At 31.5% G+C, this 21,361-nt stretch overlaps 2 protein-coding genes across 4 annotated transcripts in view; both read left to right on the plus strand.

The window, feature by feature from the left end:
• LOC133187205 (coatomer subunit zeta-1-like) overlaps positions 1-21,361 on the plus strand; it is a 406,408-nt gene that overhangs the window by 165,361 nt on the left and 219,686 nt on the right. The gene's annotated exons all lie outside the window — the stretch shown is intronic.
• The window catches only part of LOC133186728 (homeobox protein abdominal-B-like), a 123,479-nt gene that overhangs the window by 5,811 nt on the left and 96,307 nt on the right, over positions 1-21,361 (plus strand). Inside the window, exon 1 of one of the 3 annotated variants that reach the window (XM_061322006.1) lies at positions 15,872-16,028. The exons of the other annotated variants lie outside the window; for them this stretch is intronic. The gene's annotated coding sequence lies outside the window, so the exon portion shown is untranslated. Of the gene's footprint in view, positions 1-15,871; positions 16,029-21,361 lie in introns of those variants that run through there. 3 annotated transcript variants of the gene reach the window in all.

A 21,361-nucleotide genomic window follows, 5' to 3' on the forward strand; every position in this document is an offset into this window, starting at 1 on the left:
TGTAATATCAATTCATATGTCAGTATCCTGCTTCGGTTTAGAGGTTGGTCGTACTCAGAACACGCTCTTGCGTATCTAATCAAATTGGAGACATAAACACCAAATGCATGTGTATATGGTAAATTGCTACATCAATAATTAAGAGAAGTTAGTTAATTTCTGATTGAACAAATATACGGGGTTTATGAAAAATCAATGTATCAGTCTTTTTGTTTGGTCCCAATCATGTCTTAGAAAATTCCACCATATGAAAAGATTATGATCACGTTCCGCATCAGAGGGTGTGGGTTTACTTTAGCATCTTTAAGCTAATTAACGACACAATGACTGTTTGCAGTAAGGAATTTTACTGATTATAAGATTTACTGCCTTGACATTACAAGAGATTTAAACAATTTAAACGTTTTACAGACGGAATATAGATTGTGCTCTCTGTATTTTTATTCGATATAGATACATACATGAATGGCTTTTCTTCACCTTTTGTACCTAATGGCGCACTATAACATAAGTCCATGCACACTGAGTGTGGGATTTCTTGAGATTTTGTAATTTGATATGAATGAGACTCTGAAGGATTTATTTCTCAAAGAAAAAAAACCCTGAAATGCTAAAAATTCAATCAAAAATATATAACGAACGCATGAAATTTTAAATGATGTATTGCATTCCGCAGCCCAAAGTTGACTGTTTAGCCCACGTTATCTGCCAAAGGACAAAGGAATAAATTCTGGGTTTTTGCTCCAGGTGCGTTTGACCTTATAAATTTCCCGTATGGCACATGCAAAATACTAAAGAAATTTTTTATTATCACTCAAAGTCTCCTTAAGCATAACAAGTACCTCTCCTAAATTATCAAGTGACCTTCTGTTAGCAAATCTGCTTTATCAGTATTTTTCTGAAGATTTTGCTGGCATCTTAATGAACATTTTATCTGATATATATATATATATATATATATATATATATATATATATATATATATATATATATATATATATATATATATATATATATATATATATATATATAAAACTTTTCCAATAATGTATCTCTTTCAAATATTTATATCTTTCTAAGTTGCTTACACATTGCATGCAATCTTAATTATAAAGGATTAAACATAATTTATTTTTCAAACAAAAGTGAATTAATGTGAAATTCTAAATTCACAAAACTGGTCATAGTAAACAAACTTAAATATATGATTTACATTTTTTACCTTTAGCATCCCTTTATCATACCATTATCACCTGCTTACTGTGTTTATGTTTCCCAGTTTATTCGGGAGCATCCTCAATTTCCAAATCGAAGCAGGCTTCTGACAAATAAGGTGATTTTGGAGGGGCCTCAACAATCTCGCTTAACGTTGACCTTTTGCAAATTCTGTGGTCATTATAATGACTTTGTCTGCAAATATACTCTGCCATTTGGTCGAATGCTGACTGATGCTTTTAATACAAATTGTAGGGCGATTAATTTCATTCAGATTTGATTTCTCCATTCACCCGATAAAGATAAAAGGTTCATGTTAGGTGTGCCGTGTCTAAATGAAATGCTAGCTACTTTTTTAAATTCTTCCTTTTTGACGTTTTCTTAACTTAAATAAGTTTTCCTGACTCTTTGCCCGTCATCTGTCTGTGGTATGCTTTTTTGGTCAAAGTTTTACCCTATTTGACTTCTCAAAAACCACTGCTTATTCAAACAAAACTTATCATAAAGCATCCCTGAGTAATGGTATTTTGTTTAAATAAAGGGACACGTCCCTTTCCAACGGGAGATTATTTAGAAATAGTAAGTCAAAATTTATAATGAAATATATATCTTTTTTTTCGCAAACAATTTCAAAAACTTGTTCTCAAGAACTACTGAGTCAGAAAAGAAAAACTTTAGAAAACGTTTCTTCACAAAGAAGATTTTTTTTTCAAATCAAGCCTTCTCCCAGTGCAAGGGTTGGGGCCACATGAGGAGTATAAAAATTTTATATATTGGAATACTTGTAATTAGGAAGAAATCTTTAAAATCTTACAAAAGGAAGTTTAAATTAGTAAACAAGTAACCACATGTAGTGAAGATTCGAATTTATTCAAATTATACAGTACAAATCCCTTAGTACGAACACGGATATTGCGAATTCACGGATATAGCGAAGTTATCTTGGATCCCCAGCTATATAAATTTAACGAATTCCTTATAAGGATCTAACGAATAACGGACATAGCGAAGTAATTTCATAGGTCCCAGTGACTTCGTTATAACCGAGCTCGAGTTTTACTGTATCCCTTTTGACAAGGATTGGGCCTCAATTTAATGACCAAAGATTTTATGGGGAAAGTATTTAAAGACTTTCATAATAAACATGACCACACTAGTCAAATACAAATATCCAATCACCATGTAGTGAGGAAAGTATGGTAAAATAATTAAAATCATTGTCCCTTGGGCTACTTGTGGGATATAGTCACAAAAGGTGACCAATAGTTGACATACGAAGATATACGGGTAAATCATTGGTCTTATAAAAATCTGCAGAGCCCCAGATTTTCATATTGATATCCCCAAGTAGTTTGAAATTTGAAGTCTAGATCTGAGGGTTTAGCCGCAGTAGCTAATCAAAGTTTTAAAGAAATCCTACGAACAACAGGGCCAATGTGAATCCGTTGTGCGTTGTTACCCAATGGCCTTTTGTTTTGACAAATCTTTACATAAAAACAACAGAAAAAGTCGATCAGTACTTAATTAATTACTGCCAGTGATGTTAACATTTGATTAATGTCCCCTCAAGATAAATACAAATGGCTGATTCTGAATATCGAGTAGACCAATGAGTCCCCAAGAAATTAATTTTCAAATATCTATGATCGAAGCTGGTATCTGTTAGCATATATGTTCCTATTGCAAGTTTTGCTATTTTCCTTTAATTTATACATGTTCATCGAAATAAAAATATTTTTTTTATTTCATTACCAAGAGAATTAACAGCGGCGGTTCTGTTGATTTTAAAGAAATACAGCAAAATTCTTTCATGTAAAAGTAACAACAGTACGCCAACTCGAAAATTAATTATACATTATTAAGTGAGAAAAGAGCAAAAGCAAACCCTTAGAAACACGAGAGGTGGGATCGGGTGACATAGCGGAGTAATCATCCAATGTCTACTGGTCACATCCGCCCTTTGTCTTGATCGGGTAAACGTAGTAATCCTTAGACAAATCATTATGAAATAATGACCTAACAGTTTATACATGTACTATAAATGTTAGTAAATATTCGACATAATGTCAGTTTGTACAATGTAATCTTGAACATTCATTTTAAACCATAGGATTTGCAAAATGTTGACTTTAAACAAGATGGTCGGTACTTTGTAACATCAGTTTATTTGTCAGTAATCTGCTTCGGTTTAGAAATTTGTTGCAGATATTAGTTGCAGAGCATTACTTGCGTATCAATCAATTGGTAGACATAAATATCATTTCCAAATAAGTTGACAATAGAAAGTTAGGGTCATCACGTTTATCATAAAATGTGGCTGTTAGTTGCAATCAATCTATCTCGAATGAAATATTTAAAATATAAAACAGATGTCAGACTCTTAAATGTAACACCATTAATCTAATCAATATAATTATACATGTGTTGCTTTGTTATTTTGATTGAGTTCGGTGTATATACATATTGAAATTAATTTAATTTCAATTGTTCATAAATACACATGTACACTAGTTCTCTTTTTTTAAAAGTGATATGTGAGTTGAAAAGAAATTAATTGATTTTCTAATCGAAATTATATTTCTCTCCAAACTGAAAAAAAAATATTGTATTGATATTTCTAAAGCTAGAATATTTTTTCTACTATAAGCAGGGAAGATTTACGCGGCTTCAAATTAAGCTATTTTTAATTTCGCTCTCTTGTAAATAGCCACTATTACGTAGTAGAATCTAGGGTGCATTATTTAAAATTCTCGTTGACCCATATCGATGAACCTTTTAAATGCATCTTTGACAACTTCCAAAATTTTAAGATTTGAAACTGAATTAAGCGAAGCTACAAAATATATAGTTAATGACAATTTGCTTCGAAAGTGAAACAGACCTATTTTTGTATTCATATGAAGCAGAATTTGTTCAAAATTTTGTACGTGTAAAGAAGAAAACACTTGCTGTGGCCTTCAACTCGACATTTAGATATATCGACGACGTATTGTCAATTAATAATAGTTATTTCCATTCGTATGTCGATATGATATTTCCCAGTGAGCTTGAAATAAAAGATACCACAGAGTCTGACACATCTGTTTCATATTTAGATATTTTACCAGAAAAAAAAGGTAATGGTAATCTAACAACCAAGCTTTATAATGAACGTGATGACTTTAACTTTTCAATCGTCAACTTCCCTTACTTAGGCAGCAATATACATTCATCACCTGCAAACGGGGTTTACATCTCTCAGTTGATTCGATACGCAAGAGATGCTCTACGCAGGAACAATTTCTAAAACGAAGTAAGTTATTGACAAACAAGTTGATGAAATAAGAATGTCAGCAGTCTCGTTTAAAGTCGTCATTTCGTAAGTTCTATGGTCGATACAATGACCTTGTCACAAAATACAATTTATCATTAAGTCAAATGCAGACTGACGTTTTTCATACTAATTGTTAGGCCATTATTTACACACTGATTTCTGTTATTACCCGTTCATGACAAGGAGCACACGGCGGGTGTGACCGGTCTGCAGGGGATGCTCACTCCTCCATGGCACCTGATCCCATCTCTTATGTTTTAGAGGTCCGTGTTTGCTCTTCTCCAAAATTTGTATTGTTTATTTCCCGATCATGACAAGGAGCACACGGCGGGTGTGACGGTCGGCAGGGGATGCTCACTCCTCCATGGCACCTGATCCCACCTCTGATGTTTGGAGGTCCGTGTTTGCTCTGCTCCTATTTTGTATTGATTAATGGACCTTTGAGCTTGAATACTGTTCGTTATCTCCATATATTTCATTAATGGACTTTTGAGCTTGAATACTGTTCGTTATCTCCATACATTTCATGCAAAGAAAAATGAATGTTAAGAGACCCTTTCTTTCTCGTAGATACTGAAATTATTTGATAGTCTATAATTGAACATCTTAAGTAATTTATTTTGTAAACTTACAATAAATTTTAAAAAAATATTTTAGGTAATGGCATGCACGGTGGTCAGAAAGTCCATGGATTGGTTAGAATATCTTCAATTTAACTTAATTTAATTCATTTACAGAAATTTTAGGATAAAAAACATACAACTATATTAATTCATTTCATACACAATTATTAGATACCTCTTGAGTATAAAAACCAGGCTGTCTCGAATGCACCCTGTCCTCTTGGCAAAACATTTTTTTTTTTTTTAAATCATGAAAATGTATCTCTAAAACTAAGTAGCCTCTGCATCTATAGATAAAAATCAATATACATTTTCAAATACAACTTCACCATAGGTTCTTCTCAACATATAATTTTTTAATCTTTTTAATATAGTGATAGTATATCTCAAACAAGAGATCAATTTTGGAAATTCTTTATTCCTTGAGTAAAATTTCACAGATTACAGTTTCTGCATATGTTCCTCTCTGAATGAAGTATTCTTTTGTGAAAATTGTTGTGACTGTTTATGAAATTAGTGTCCCTGCATCTTCAAAGTTCTATGAACATTTCCTGAAAGTGTATAAGAAGATTGATTATTAATATAACAGGATCACAGTCAGCACGAGTATTTACAAACATAATCTTGATCTGTTTTTAAGGTATGTCCCTCGTGAGCTCTGAGAAAAGTTTGGTCAGATCGAACCTTAAATATGAAATATATAAATTATAATTCAATTTGTGTAACATATTTTAATTAAACAGTGAAAATCGTACAACATTCAACACTCAAAATTGGCAAAGAATTATCAGGGCTAATTTTTGTGGTGGAAGGATATTTAGAACATTCTGAAAATGTAGAACCTTGATTTATTCAATATGTGGGAATTTTGGCATTTAATATCTTTATTCTCAGAAATTATCACGTCAATGTATGCCAGAAATATTCACTGTAGGTTTCAAATGATATTTAGAACAAATTTTATTCATTTTTCAACAATCTTTGCAAAAAAAAAATGCAGATATATTGAAAAAGTCAGATAAAATTTACTTTTTTGGCCTGAAACTTGCATAATTTGACTCTTATCTCAAAGTTACATCACTGGTCCCAATTTTTTATTTCAGATTTTAAAATATAAAAATGATACTTTTTTAACCCTTAACATTAAATTCATAAAAAGCTTTATATAAGAAAATATCACTTTGAATGTTAATTTTTTTTAAAAACCTAAAGTATTATATTTCATCAGTGCAAAGAGATTACACAATAATTTACTCGCATGAATTTTTTTTTTTTTTTTTTTTTTTTTTTTTTTTTTTTTTTGGATAATATATGTGTATTTTATTTAAACCATGTTACATAAAAGATAATATATTTGCCATGATTACCTCTGATATATATGACTGAGATAAACATAAAGTTGCAATCTACGTGCAAAAAGGTCAAATGTATTGCATTGTCTCCCAGTTACATGTACACTAACTTTCAATTTTCTTTCCAATTTTGAGTTATGCTGAATGAGTAGATATCTAAAATAAACTTCTCAAAAAATTCTTGATATACATGTTACATTTGTCACGAGTGACATACTTTAATTAATTCTTCCAAAGCGTCGCTTTGTCTGTCCATGAGTTATATGCTTGAAAGTTTAATCGATAGGTCTCAGTTGGCGACAAATGGTAATTTCTGTTCAATTGGTCGAATTATTCCTGCTTTTTTCTCTTTTTTATGAAAACAACGGTATAGTAATTAATTTATTAATATGACCTTCCATAAGGTCGGAGGACTTATTTGTGCATATAAGTATGAATATGTATTCATTTAGGTGGGATAAATAATTGTAGCATTTTTTTTACGCACAGTACATGTATATACAGTAAAAGTGATATACATTGCGGTATTTTTACTTTCAATATGCCTTCGATTAAAGAATCTTTCGCGAAAGTTAAGCCGTTTTTGACATATCCATGGTGCGTAGAATTATCTATACACCTAAATCAAAAAAGCCGCTGGGCCTTGTTTCACAAAAGAACTTACAACAAAGTCTAAAAATATAAAACAGTTCTAAAAGCTCACCAAATTAATAATTGTAAGTGATTATACTTAAATAAAATATATAAAACCGAATACTTATTTTTCACAGGAAAATCAGAATTTAATCAACGTTAAAGAAATAAATTGCAATAGAAGAAGTTCTTCTTAATCGTAATTTGTTTTGTAATACAAAAAAGGGTCATGTTCTATTTCGTAACAGTAAAATAGTTTATAATTGAAAATGATTAGAAAACCTGAGTATAATAAAAATGACGGGTTAAAAAATGTCATTGGAAACGTTAATTTTTAATAATTTACTACAACTTTTAATGTTTTCAAAAATAATTTATAAAATTGCAAATATATGATAAAGAGAAATTCAGTAACCATGAAATTAATACCACCATGAAATAAACCAACATATGAAATAATAAAATATTAAACACGTGAAAATAAAGACGATTACAGTAGTACGTTATTGCATTATCAGTTCTTTGTCTAAGGGACCGGTCACGGTAGCCTAGTGATAGGGCGTTCGCTTCGTGTTCGGCGAGAGGCCGGGGTTCGATTCTATTTCGCCGCGTCGCATCAAACCTAAGATGTAAAATAGGTAGTGACTGTTCCTTCGCCAAGCGGCCGGCACTACATTGATTGATTGTATGTTTTTAACGTCTCATTTGAAAATTTTTCACTCATATAGAGACAACACCGTAAGCCGGTGAAGGGCTTCAAATTTAAACCTATACTCGGCACTCCGGGCAATTGAGCAGTGAGGGTTCCTGATCGTGCCAACGCCTACCGTGACACCGGACCTCGGTTTTTAAGGTCTTTTTCGAAAGACCCGTGACATTCACTTCTAATACCGGGCCCTTGGCAAAGGAACATTCACTACCTATGTTATATTAACGTATTAGGTTTGACGCGAAGAGAATCAAACCTGGGCGTCCCGATCACGAAGCGAGCGCCCTACCAATAGGCTACCGTGACCGGTTCCCCGGCACTTAATAGCCCTGAGTGCCGAGTATAGGTCTAAATTCGAAGCCCTTCACCGATATATTGTGACATCTCTATATGAGTGAAAATTCTTGAATGGGACGTAAAACAACATACAATCAATCTATGTGTAAGTTACTGATGCTTTTTATTTTTGAATACATGTACACGAAATTAAGAACAGGTGCAGTAATGGCATGTTGCACAAAATGAAGGTAATCAATTTAAGGTTAGATTATTTGATGCTAGACATGTCAATGCAATTTTTTATTGATTGTTGTGTTATTATAAAAACGCAGTTTTTAGCAAGGACAATAAAAAATCGCTAGTTGGCATGTCGAAACATGAACCCGATTATTGTGTTGGGGCATTTGAAAAAGCTGACAGTTGAATTGCAAGTTGATTTTGGATTCTGCTGATTTTCAGCAGCAGCATCAGATTCAGTTGTTTGTATTTTGATAACTGAACATTTATGCTGATACCTGAATCAGTCATGAGTTTTGTTGTTTTTAAGGAGATACATGTAGACAAATCTCGATGTTAAATACACTCCTTGTCAAGAAGATATATAATAACAGTCGCTTAGCATGTCAGTACGTATAGGCGTTGCCATTTGATTATGTAATTAAGTCAGATGGCATTTCCGTAGATAAATTTCGTGTATGGCATGTTCTGAAGGATTTTTTTCTCAAATGTTGTGTAATGAAATATGGAGATAACGAACAGTGTTAAAGCTCAAAGTCCATTAAAACAATACAAATCGGGAGAAGAGCAAACACGGACCTCAAAAAACATCAATGGTGGGATCAGGTGCCGTGAAGGAGTGAGCATCCACTCCCGACCGGTCACACCCGGCGTGTGCTCCTTGTCATGATCGGGAAATAACGGAAAAATCCGTCGACAATTCAGTGTGTAAATAATGACCTAACAGTATCATGTGTAAATTATTAGACTTTTCAAAAATTTTATATTTTTTCTCAAAGTTGAAGAATACTGTGAAGAGTTTTGGCAGACGGTGTAGAAGATTATGTGAAGGTAAAGAAAAGTGATCAATCCGAAAAAATTCAATACACCTAGTAAATTTAGAGCAGGGGAAATGCAATCCCCTGGGGAAATGCAATCCCCTGGAACTATTAAAGGTGGAATCAGATGCCATGCAGGAATAAGCAGCCTTGTCAACAGGTCACACCAGCTGTTAGCACTTTGTCTTGATCAGGGAAAGAGTAAGCCATCGACATATCAATAAGAAAACAAGCCTAAATATTTATATGGAAAATGTCAGTCAAGTTAGACTGAACAAAAGGTTATATTTGAAAACAAGATTAAAACCCTAGAATTTGCGAAAAGTTGAATCTATTCGTCAGTAACCTGTCTCGATTTAGAGTTTGATAGTGCACAGAGCAAAGTCTTTTGGATAGTATCAATTGTGAGAAATAAACACCATAGTATACTGTAAACCAACTATTATTAGCTACATCTTTTATTCACGATACTTCAGTTTGGAATCCATCCGCGACAACTATTTTTCGCGACTAGGGCAACATTCTACATAGAAATATAGGTGAATAATTGGTTCGAGATGAGAAATATTCGCGAATAAAAGAAGGTTGCGAAACTCGCGAATATTTCTGATTTACAGTAATCTAGTACCAATATATCATTATTGATCATAATTATGATTTAAATAAAACAAGCAGCAAAGGATGGGATCTGAATCTCTTTACCTGTTATTATAACTAGCAACTACAGTTAAAAGAATCCACTACAAAACAGAAACATGCTAATAAAAATATACCCCAACAATGGGACAAGGATGCACACGACAATAAACGAGTCGGGGTAGCAGGACCTTGTAAAATTTTGATTATATTTCATCGTCACTGTCTGTAAAAGGAATATATTTGGGTAAAATTTAACAGAATGAGAAACAGGGTTAATATATGCATTATTAAACATTCATGAAATAAAATTCCTATTTTAGTTTTCAATGAATATCGCCCTCAAGCATTCTGTATTTCAAATGTTTTGAAATGGGTGCACCTTATTACACTCACATTTTTGCATTGTTAATGGTTGATCCCGAGAAAATCAGAAAATGCTTTCTCCAGAATGATAATATTTATTGATATGATTGAGGTAGTGCACTTCTTATTTCTATAGAAAAAATAAGGGAAGGGTGTTTCTATGGTTTATGGATATTTGATATTTGAAGTCGTGTCAAACCTTAGATTCAAACTCAACAAAACAGACAAAACATTTCAAAACTTTCATACATTGAAATATTGGTTGTAGAAATGAATAAATAAAATTGATAAATAATAATAATTGAAGTAAAAATAATTGTTGCCTACATAATTTTCCTGTAGACCGTCTTACAGAAGAACTTGCAGAAAGGGGGACACAATAATGGCACACAGAAATTACTATACAAACTTATCCTTTGACGCCCCTGCGCGGGGTTGAACTACGACCTTCGGATACTGTCTCTCCCAGCAATGCAGGAAAAGACTTTTCTGCTCGAACATCACTAGGCTATATATATATATATATATATATATATATATATATATATATATATATATATATATATATATATATATATATATATATATATATATATATATATATATATAAATCACATAAAATTTCCAGTAGAGCTGATATTGGTCAATTATTCACATATACATAAGAAACATATAAGTACGATATAACACTCATAAATTTCGCTACAGCACTGCTCCCCCGTGACCTCCCAGCCATGATGGCGGTAAATTCAGTCAGCACTTAGGCTGTTTCTGAATTATTAATCAACATGGCGGAGGTCGTAGTCCTTTTTCAAAGTCATAGATACAGCAGGAAAACACATATGTTTCTAAAACTTAAATAAAATCTAATGAATCTTTTTTTCTGTGACCTATTTTATATAGATGAGATTATTCTTTTATTATGCCAAGTGCTCACCTTTGCTTGCAGTGCTGGTACACTGTTATTTTCCCGTTGTTTTATTTTCAGGTTGATTATTACTTTGCCAGTTTTATGCCCCCACTGATAGAAATTAACTATTGTTTTATTATCCCGCACTCCACGAACTTCTTGCAATAAAATCAACAAAACTTAATAAATTACGTGTCCTATTCATTATCTTAATTCGAAAGTTTGCGTCAATGCCCCGAGAAATGAAATGCATCATTCTGTTCGGAGCACACTAACAAAGGATCAGTACGTTTTAAGCCATACCCGGATTATGTGCATATAGTAAGTCTTTTTGTTTTTAAGTTTTCAGATTACATTTTACTTAATATATATACTTTCATCAAACATTTTACTTGATATATATAATAAAATTATGACTGAATTAAGAGCTTTAAATATACAGATAGATGTTATCTTTAACTTTCTTTTGATACTTATCTGTGTTTCTTATTGATTTGTACTATAATAAGCTCCCTGTATTCTCAGTCTCCCAGATACTATTACTGTTATGATGCATCCCCTTTCAATTTTCATTGATTGATGCATTATTCCTTCATTTTACGTTTTTCTTTGATGCTTTGGCTGTGTTTTGATCTGAAATGTTAAAATCAAAATTGAAATGCATTTAGGATGTGAACCTTTACAAAATTCACTTCTAATACGTGTTAGTTGATCGGTGACCGTGGAAGTATTAGATTAATTGACTTTTATCAGTGTGGACGAGATGTTGTCATACAGTATATCAACTAGAATTCAAGAACATCTGAGCAAACCATGCTTTACTAGTAATCAATACAACGCGTTTTTGCCTGATCGGTTTAAACAAATTCCTTAAAATTTAATCTACATGCAAACAGGCATGTGCCATCCCATTTAATCACTACAGGTTTATGTTAAAGATAGTCAGTGAGCAGCTTATTTGCTTGAACACTGAACAGTGCGTCGATATTAATTTTTTTTAAAATATGTTCTGTTGTGATTCGATCCTTTGTTTTCTTTCGAATCAGTGTTCCTCTGCACTATTCTATTATTGATCTTCACCTTTAATCCACTAGGACGAATATGATTTCTCTATTGACTCAAATATTAACCACAACATGGATGTTTGCGCAATTTCAAATAGGTAACAATCACTCAATAAATGCATTTCTTGAACGCCTCAATTAAAGAATTCGTCAAACTTTTTTTTAAAAACATGGCAACTGATCTATATCGGCAACAGTCAGGTACAGGCACATCTGAAAGTAACTAACGTATTATGTATTTCTGCAAAACTTTTTTTTTAATTTACAAAGGTCATAAGCAATTAGAGTTCATGCTTGACTGGAATAGTAGTAAAACACGTTTTTTTTTTTCATTTCAAACTCGATAGACAAAAGACTGTGTCATATAATAATTCTATCTATTCTAGGAGGATAAACTTAGGATAGAATCATTGAAGCAATGTCCGGTACATACATTAAAATGTAAATAATTTTATCTTATATAGAAGCCTATTCTTATTATCAAAAATTCAAGCCAATGAATACTAAAATCTGTAATCTGCTAGATTTTGTGCTTTGCTATTAAATGATTTATTTTCAACAGCGATATACTGTAGTTAATTTGTGGATAAAGGGTGATATTTTGTCACAGTGAGAAAGAGTATCAAAGTGATATTTGTCACAATGTGAAATAATATCAGAAGTGTGGCAAAACTCAAGATTTTCATTCACGAAGAGTCTTGTTAAAATACTCTCTGTCTTGTTATAAAATAAAAGAGGATAAATAAACTATCATGATAGAGGCTAAACCGGCTAAGGTTTTTGAAATCCATGTTTTCAATGTTTCCAATCTCTAAGCGATGACGTCTCAGCCGCTAAACTATGACATAACAACCTATGGCACTGTGTTACGCAAAGACAGAGGCGAATTAAGGGAAAAATCAAAGAAAATGTGATAAACAGAAAATTCAATATTTTGTAATTGGATATGGAGTTCATTTCACAAGTGAAAATATCAAAAAATTCATTCTCATTCGTGAAATGAATTCCATATCCAACTACAAAACATTGAATACCCTCTATTTATCTTTATACATGTAATCTGTTGTGCATTGCATTTAAACTAGTTTTGTTACTAGAAGAAGGGGGGATTTATAGAAATTAAGTAGAAAATCAAACTTCATTTGAATTTCAGTGATGGTTAGAATATAATTATTATAATTACAACTGTCGGTTTGTTGACCTCAAGTCTTAAGATTTATAAAATACACAGTCCCTCTGTGTAGATTTTTATTTTGGGTTATATGTAACAGTCCAACATAAATTCAAATTTTACATTTAAAAATGATTTCTTTCATCTGATATTTTTCATGTCCTTTCCAATTATAATTAATTTTTAATTATCAGGGACGTATATAATTAGCGTATATATGTCCCTGATATGTTAAATGTATTTTTTTTTCTTAAAGCCATGATACAATGTCTGAAATATGTTATTGCTCGTTACCATAGTTATCCTGTTAGAAAATAGTTAAGTTGTTTTGATGTAATATTTTGAAACTCTGATAAAGTGCTAAAAGTTGAGTTACCTGAAGGCCACGCAGAGAAACTGACACATTTGAAATATAGACATGAAAATCACCAGAAAAATTTCATTCCAAATTTTCCATAAAAAATGCATTTAATGAGTGAAATGTTTACTGTCATGGTAGACTTTTGAAAGATAAAGTATCTTATGCATATGCACAATCTAAGCAGAACTTTTTTTTACTTCTTTCCTAAACCCATACTTCATTTATCTCGATATTTCCTGATGGTCACTCTACATGATGACTGTGCGTTTGTATAATTTACTTTCAACTAAATATTGTCAAGGACTTATCTGTACTACAGTGTTCTTATTTAGGAGGTTATCTGTTTCTAGGGTCTGCTTAGTATGATTAATAAATTATTTATCTACTAGAATTTTTTTAATGTTAATTATCCAACTTTCAAATGAAATAAAACTTATTGCAAAGAAGACTATAGACAGAAGGATGTCGTAATCCTCTCTTGAGCCTTTGTCACTTGACTTATGAATTCACAAATTAGAAATTACAAAGTCAGGAAGCTTAAAAAATCTTTCTAGCCCATAATTCAAGGGAAAAAAACAAATAAAGCATTACAATATAAAGAGGGAAGGGCTGAATTTGGCATGTCGCATAAGCCCTACGTTTTGATAACTTAGATGTGTGAATTGCAAAAGTCGAAATTTACCCTACAGTCTTTCAACTTTTTTCCTTTGTATTTTTTTCACACAGTGAACATCAAACGAAAAAAATTACTCTTTTGACTTTCAAGGAAAATAATTTTCTTTGTACATTTAAGTCTCTGTCATTGTATTCTATAGCTTTTCCCAGAAGCTTTGACCTTTGTTTCCTATAGCTTTTACTGTAAATATTTATTTAATGACTACATGTATGCTATTATGTTTACAATCGATTATATATGAAAATCTTAAACAAAACAAGTAATTTTAAAGACTTCTGATAGCCAAACTGATCAATATTGATTTTACCAAATTGATATCTTTCTATTTGTTTATGCATATGGGATTTATATCTCCCAGTTGACTGATAGACATGAGAATATTCTAGGAACAATTTCAAAACGAGGCAGGCTACTGAAAATTAAGTTGATTATAAAATGGTATATCATCAATCACTTTAAGTCAATACTTTGCAAATTCTATGATCGATACAATGAGCTTGTTTGCAAATGCAATTCTCCATTAGGTCGAATGTAGACTGACATTATCATACTGAATTGTATACGATTTCTCCATTTACCCGATCATGACAAGGGGCACACGATGTGTGTGACCGCTCGACAGGGATGCTTACTCTTCCATGGCACCTTATCCTACTCATGATGTTTTCAGAGGTCCGTTTTTGCTCTGCTCACAATTTGTATTTTTGAGTGAACTTTTGAACATGATTTCTGTTTCCTGCATGTATCTTCATTGTCTCTATTTTTCTGAGAATATCTAAAAGTCATATATAGGTTACAGTAAATGTTTTGTTGGAGATGTACTTTTGTTCAGCTGGTAACATGATAAGGTTTTGAGATTCAGGTTTGCAAGTAAACTATAGATCGATTTTTCAAAAAACTACGTTGACGCCTTGCACTGATAACGTTTTTCAAAGACAGATGGAAACAAGGATTTATTTGACTAAAGATTTGTCTTAGCCCCACTGAAAATAATCTGGTCTCAATTCTCCTTTCATTGACTCTCTGTCACGTTATTTTTTTTCAAATAATCACATCAACAACTTCAATGGATGTGCACGCACACTTGAAATGTATGCACTCTCTCACACAACAAGAAATGATGTTGGGATCTTTTTATGCCAGCTAAATGAATTAAGATCCTTCTTCTCTCCATAATTTTTATTGTTCAGTCTATAATGTAAAGTACCTACCATGATGGGACAACTAACCGCCAAACAAAACGGTACAGAGTGTATATTTTATGACTAGAACATGCAGATTTTAATCAAAACAACGCACATTTTAACTGAGTCTTTGATAAAATGAATGTAATGAACTTTACTTTTTTTTCGGGGGCGACGTGCACTTCTCTTTTTATGAGAGGAATATAATTAAATGGAAAAGAGATGTGGATACAGAGGCGAGTCAATTATGTAAGAAAGAGGTATAGATATAAAAACCCTATCTTGCCAGAAGACTAAGATCATAAAATTCCGGGAAAATTCTGTGTAGTCTACGGTTGTCGCATTCTTTTTATTTACGATGATATTTGTAATAAAGATTTCCAACCGTTTATTATTTCCATGGTATGTGACCAAATGTGTGGTGAACGACACATCCTCTAACATTTTCTGTATATCCTTTTAGTGATGGCGATGTTAAACTGTGAGTATATGTTATCTTAATTTTTCTGTGAAAACAATAGCTAATTATTGAGGCTCAAAATTACCATTGGAAATATTTTTACTATCATGGCATAAAAAAGTTTGATTTCTTTTTGAATTTTAAAAAAAACTCGGTTGTTGTTATGAATACCTAATAATTTATGTGTTTTAAGGGGTTTTGTATTGATTTTAAAGAACAATTAACACAACTTGTAATTTGACGCATTTCAGGTAAAGGTTAGGAGTCTGTCAATTGCAACAGGGCAGAAAAGTTAGTTTATTAGTTGATTAACTTAAAAAGAAATTAATATAAAGAAAATCTCGATAATGTTTTTTAAATATTTTTTTAATCCATGTAATAAAAATTTAAAATAAATATTTTAACTTCTTTATTATTTAACTTAAGAATTTTTGACAACGGAAAACTTTCCCTGTGTTGGTCCTTCTCCATTCCATCTCACTTTAACAGAAGTTCTTCGGGCAATTTTATGCCACCTAAATCAGGGTTTAACTCATTTCTTATGTGTGTGGGCCCGTCCTTTTATAATAATTCTAACTTTCTGGTCGTTCTTCCTGACAACTTTATTTCTTTAACTCGGACGATTTTCAATACCACCAACATTGCAAACATTATTTTTTTGAAAGTTTGGATACGGTCCAACGAGTAAAATTATAAAATATGAATAATATGAATATTCAAATTCCACGTTTTATGATAATTTACTTTACATAATTCTTCATGCATTATAAGAATAAGTATCAAAGAGCTGTAATAAACAAAACATCAACAGGGTCTGTACTACAGCGCGTGTCCTACACAGAAGGCTGTAGTCATATCCAGCATTGCCTGCCATACCTACCACAAAGATATATAAATCTTTCCCTATATGGTTCCCCGGTGTGATTCTGATTAATGTCGGAGATAAAATGCCGCACAACCACAGACAAATGAACTGCACAGGCGTTCTAGAGCAGCTAAAAAGTAGTCTGGTAAACTTCCGCCAAGGAAATATGGAAGTAACTGAGGAAATATCTAGATAAGTTCTGATAGCTGTGCAAAGACATTACAGTATCCAGGTAGCCATTGTAGACTCACAACAATTCTGCTAGGTGAATATATCAAAATATCCCTACAATAGTCTTACACAGAAAACATTTTAAACATATATACACTATTTCTTTTTTCAAATATGCATGACAGTAATGTCATATTTACTCTTTCTGACGTAAGAAAACGTTGTTATTTAAAAAATGACATGCTTCATTATGCACCATTTTTCTTTCTAAGTACTACACTACCGAAAAAAAAACATTTTATCAGTGGATCTCTTTGAAGAAAAGAATATTTATATTAGACAATATTGTTGCTGTTTACATTTCATTTTTTCTTCAAGTAAATTCTGAGTAAGAGTAAAATTTAGTATTATTTTTTTTCTTTTGTTTTTTGTCAACCAGAACAAAGTTCAGGGACATATTTATATTGTCCCGGTTACAGTGTCATTTTGTCCACAGGAAGTCTCGGTCTCGCAGATGGCTAATCTTAATGGAACTTCACACTAATGATAGTACTAACCACAAAAAAGTTTTAAATCCAACATTTTAAAATGACCGCTGTATCCATGGAAACGGAGAAAGAAAACCTATGCTATTGCTTGCAATAGCAAACATTCTCCAATTATTTGGTTAAAGGTAATCAATATAAGTATGGCATCATATTTTGTACGTTATTAGTCGATAACTGCTTCGAGCCAAGCACACCTTATAAAACCTGTGACGTAGATTTACAATTATGATACATTGAACTCAGTATATAATGAATCGATGCTATGAATAACATTTCTAAATTCTTTATTCATGAAAATAATTTTATCACGGTTCCGATTTTGGAGTTACTTTCTTAGATGGCCTCCAAATGTTTTGTTTTCAATTCATTTCAATGTCCCATAATATGTATTGTCCGACTCCATAATTTTGCATTTTTTGGCATCAAAATTTTAAAAGAATTCTAACTTTTGAATAAGAAGAGTACAGGAGCTTGAATTTTTTTATTCATATAATACTGTATTGATTTAATGTATGTTGTTTAACGTCGCATTCGAGAATTTTTCACTCATATAGAGACGTCACCATATACCGGTGAAGGGCTTCAAAAGACCTTTACTCTGCACTCAGTGCCACTGAGCAGTGAGGGTTCTTTATCTTGCCAACGTCTACCGTGACACGGGACCTCGATTTTAATTCTCATCCGAAAGAGCCGTAATTTTCACTTCTAATGCTGTTGGCGAAGGAACAGTCACTAATAACGTTTACGTCTTAGGTTTGACGTAGCGCGGTGAACGAGAATTGAAGCTGGGCATCACAATAATTATAACGAATCGAGTACCCTACCACTAGGCTATAATGACCGGTTATAAAACTATAAGTTATTCATGAAATCCTTGAATTAAAGAAATCTAACTTCACTCCCGCCTCGTAATATTTTAGTGTCAGTAGGTGTTTATTTATAGAAATTATGAAAATTATACTAGGAATTTTTAAATTCCACGTGAATAATATTACGTCACAGTATAAACCGTGTATACTTCTATGGATTAGTGTTACAAGTAAGAAATGATTTAATAACATAATTTTCTACTGTGTGTTCGTATTATTCATTTTACGACTACCAGTCAAATCTATTCAAATTGTTGAAATGGCAATAAATGTTGAATATTTACAACTCCCGATTGTGTAATAAAAGGAAATAATTTAACAATGAATTAATTGAAAATATTTCGAAAGTTCACAATTTATTCTTTTCTTTATTGTTGAAAGTTATTTTTGCTGTGTGGACTTTTCTCATTTGTATGATGACTTCAAAACATGAGATAGGGTTTTGGAAAATTTAAGTGGAATCCAAGTAACAATTGATATGTTAGAAATATTTTTCAATGGATATCCCATATATCACTCTTTGTTAGATATGTTCCTAAAACCCCTCCCAACACTCATAAAAGTTTAACATGCATAAATTTATTTCTTTTGACCGTTTGTCTGATCAAGAAATAGTGTTGTAAACTTGGTACAGTAGAAAATTTGAATATCTACAAAACCTCTATTAGACTTTGCAATTAAGAAATGTTGTAAAAAATAATGTACTTCATACTATCACGCTGTTTATATTATTGATACAAAATGCACTGCCAAATATCCAAAGCATGGAGCGTTAAAGCGGAGCAGATGGCGTCCTCAAAATAATAAAATCCCGGAAAAACAATTAAATTCTGCTCATGAAAAATATAATGGACCCCATTTTAAGAATTATAATTTCGTCAATTTAAACTGTACCTTATTTTATGAACTGAGTTCACAGTTAATGTTTGCAGAATCTAATAGTCAAAGAAAAAAGGTATGCATTACTTCTGCATTTTCTTGTAGAATACTAGTATATCTGGTAAATAACATTGATGTTCAAATGTAAATAAAATCCTATTAGTTTCATTTTTTCAAGATATGTTCTTAAAGATTTTTTTTCATGTGATTTACATATATGTACTTAGTTAGAATTTTTTTTAAATATTTACGCCTATCTTATTCGAATTAAGAAATAGGAATAACTTTTACTCCTTTTTCGTCCTATCTCATGAATATTGAAAATATAATTAATACGCGGTAATTGATCGTTTTCTTTTTTGTATTATGTGATTATGTATAATATAAAACATTTGCTCATTTTTCGATTGTTGAATTTTGATGATCTTTTTATTAAGTACAGTTTATAGTGAGAAAGGTGTTAGAGAAAGGTAAGTTAATAAACTCGTGTGTTTCATTTTAGGTAAGATCTTATACATTTTCAGAATTTTTACTTACAGATACATTTCTCTACGGCACTTCTTTGTCATTAACCAATGCGCGTATGTTCTGAGTGGAAGTCTATAAAGTTGTATTTCGAAGGACGATATCGTAGTTTTTTTACGGCAAATTTATTGTATAATATAATTGACTATACAATACCTGAGCTTTAATCAAGTACATAATAAATTATCTAAAGAGTACTTTCTTTTTCAAATGAGATTTCTTTAATTTATACTTTGATAGTGTTAAATATTTGTAATTGAGAGCTTAAAAGCAAAATAAATTATGATAACTTCAAACAATATCTTCACTTGTTAAAACCTAGGTGGTTTCGTCGAATACCTCTAAATTAATTCTTGTGTGGCCTAAATCAATTGACCTCAAATATTTTACCAAAATGGAAAACTTCTAAAGGCATAACGTGGGAATGATTCGATCATTTGACTTTCCTAGGGCCTTTCTAAATCAGAGCTAGTGATTTATTGATTGATCAATATCGGATTTAATTTAGAAAATTTAAAGTAATCAAAAAGAATTTCTGTGTATTTTTTTAAGTCAACTATCATCCATGCGATCGATAAACTCGTCTGAATTTTAAAACCGCAAACCTTTTACTTCTTAAAAATCATTTCTTCTACAAGTTAGTAGATATTTTTTTCCTTGAATCACATGAAAAATTAGAATTAATTTCTATTTAAAAGAAACATTTGAATTTCAAAGTTAAATATTTGAAAAATGAAAAGAACTTTTGGATAATTATCAAAGAATCTGACTAGCATGGCTCTATAATAAATCAAAAAACAAATAGTTTATATATATTTTTTAACTTTACAAAATAAACTTTAGTTCATACATATGTTAGCGCACGAAGTATAAAGAAAAAAAAATCTCAAATGATGATAAGAATTCAAACACTTAGCAAAAAAAAAAACTCTCAATCGTTTAAATGCCCTACCTGTAAATAATTTATATCGATTTCTTTTTTTTGTTATTATTATTATTATTTTTAAAGTCATAATTACATTAATAGACAACTTACGGGTATAATGTAACTTTAGATGCAATATCTTAAAAAGACATTTATCCAGCATTTCAAAATACCGCTCTTTTAATTTCTTAACCTTCCTATGTTTAACAGAAAACTGAAGAGGACGGTATTGTTCGCTATCCAAATGTTAGTAATCAGGAATAAAAGTACATTTTTTGGTAATTTGTTCGCAATATATAAATAGATGGAACTGTGTGACTTAAAATGAATAGTGCAAATGGCTGTCCTTTCAGTAAATACAAGTCTAAACAATCTACATATTAATGTACTTGCGCTAGCGCTGCGTCAAAAGTCTCCTTTACTTTAGAAATCCTCAATTTTGTCTTTAGAATTATTTAGTCTGCAATGTATTATCATATTCCTGCAAAGAATATATATATATATATATATATATTTGAAAAGACATTTAAATTATCAAATATACTTGATTGTTCGTGTAATTGTTGTATGAA

The sequence above is a fragment of the Saccostrea echinata genome, unplaced genomic scaffold (genome assembly GCF_033153115.1).
Source record: "Saccostrea echinata isolate AGI-Se365-2 ecotype Australia unplaced genomic scaffold, CSIRO_AGI_Sech_v1 ptg000014l, whole genome shotgun sequence".
In the NCBI taxonomy this organism is placed as follows: Eukaryota; Metazoa; Mollusca; class Bivalvia; order Ostreida; family Ostreidae; genus Saccostrea; species Saccostrea echinata.